A 1,623-nucleotide genomic window follows, 5' to 3' on the forward strand; every position below is an offset into this window, starting at 1 on the left:
TTTTTTTTTTTCCTGACACCCTTTTTTTAAAAACATTGTAAATAAAGTAAAGGTTTGGTATGATTTTGTTTTTTTTTTTTTATGAAACAAAAGTTTAAAATAACTTTTGGGCATTTTTTTTAGCATTGTATCAAACAAGGTTTCTTATTTTTTTTTTTTTTTTAAAAAGTGTCTCATGAAACCATGGAGAGTCACTTGTTATGCGTGGGATAGAAGTAATCGCTGACAATCACAGAGGTTTGTACAATTAATATTTTCACTGCTGCCAAGTGTTTCAAAACATAAAAAAATCGTTGAAGCTTAATTAGAAAATGCAATAATGAAAATAGCAATTGCAATATTCTTGAGCTGCTAAGATTGCTAATAACATTTTATTTATACTGCAACAGTTTTGTTGTTTTTGAAAGTGAGAGCTGTTGACACTTTCCCACAGTGCAGCATGTCATGACTTATCTTTTCACTGGCGAGTATTTCAAAACATTGGTTATGATTGGTGGAGTAAATGAGAGCTCTGTGGCTTTAACTTGCCACTGATATCAGTTGCCTTTTCAGCTCTTAATGTAAAGTGAAAGTATACCCAAAAAAGAAGGATGAATAAACTTCAAAAATGTAGTTTCTTCTGCCTACATTAGCGGTTTTCAGTATTACAAGTTTTCATGTGTCAGTACAGTAGTGTGCATTTCATTTCAGATCCTTGTTTAATATTCATCAGCTAAATATATTTAACTGCCGACATTACTCTGATGTTTGCATATTTTTCCAATAAAAGTGTAATATTAAGACTTTACGAGTGAGTTGAACGTTCACTTTGCTTTCAGCATATTTGCCACAACAGATCATTATTAACCATTTGACATAAGTGTTATGCATTATTTGCTAAAAGTGCCTGGACTTGCTTTTTTAAAATGCATCCTGCACATCTGAATTCGTCTGTCCTGAAAAAACTGAGGTCCTGTAGCACACACGATGTTGGAAGGAGACATTACATATTTTTAGAGAACAGGCAACAGTTGTCTCTGTAGCCATGTCACAACCACAACTCCCACATTCCTTCACTGGCTGCTAGTATTTTAAGGTCCTTCAGTGTTTCTCACCTGAGTAAACCCTTCCAGTGTATCTTACTTTCAATCATTGGAGAATAGCTAATGAGTTTTGCACGTTTATCTTAAGCCCAAATACTGAGAAACACCTTCATTTTGGGTATACTTTCATTTGGTCAAAAAGATGGTGGTATGCATAATAATGGAGGTACACGTATAGGAACCATTATCTAAAAGCTTGTTATCCAGCAAGTTCCAAATTAGGGGAAGGCTATTTCCCATAGATTCCATTTTAATCCAAATCAATTTTTTCCTTTTTCTCTTTAATGATAAAACTGTACCTTTTACTTGATCTCAATTAATATATTATTTCTTATGGAGCCAAAAACAGTTCTATTGGGTTTATTTAAATGATTTTTAGCATACTTAATGGGGAACTACTGCAAAAATAAAAATGTAATATAAGCTTCATAATACTGATAAGAAATGAAATATAATCAAAATTCTGTGCCATTTCTCAAATAAGTTTCTCTTACTTTCGGCATCTGAAAGATACAGAAAACAGAAACATAGTCCAATGCAT

General features: G+C 32.5%; 1 protein-coding gene across 3 annotated transcripts in view; it reads left to right on the forward strand.

The window, feature by feature from the left end:
• Positions 1-787, forward strand: part of sin3a (SIN3 transcription regulator family member A) — a 53,233-nt gene extending 52,446 nt beyond the window's left edge. For all 3 annotated transcript variants that reach the window (XM_012966901.3, XM_012966900.3, XM_002937477.5), the window contains exon 21: positions 1-787. This exon is cut by the window's left edge and continues 804 nt beyond it. The gene's annotated coding sequence lies outside the window, so the exon portion shown is untranslated.
• Positions 788-1,623: the final 836 nt, after the last annotated feature.

This window comes from Xenopus tropicalis, chromosome 3 (assembly GCF_000004195.4).
Source record: "Xenopus tropicalis strain Nigerian chromosome 3, UCB_Xtro_10.0, whole genome shotgun sequence".
Classification (NCBI taxonomy): Eukaryota; Metazoa; Chordata; class Amphibia; order Anura; family Pipidae; genus Xenopus; species Xenopus tropicalis.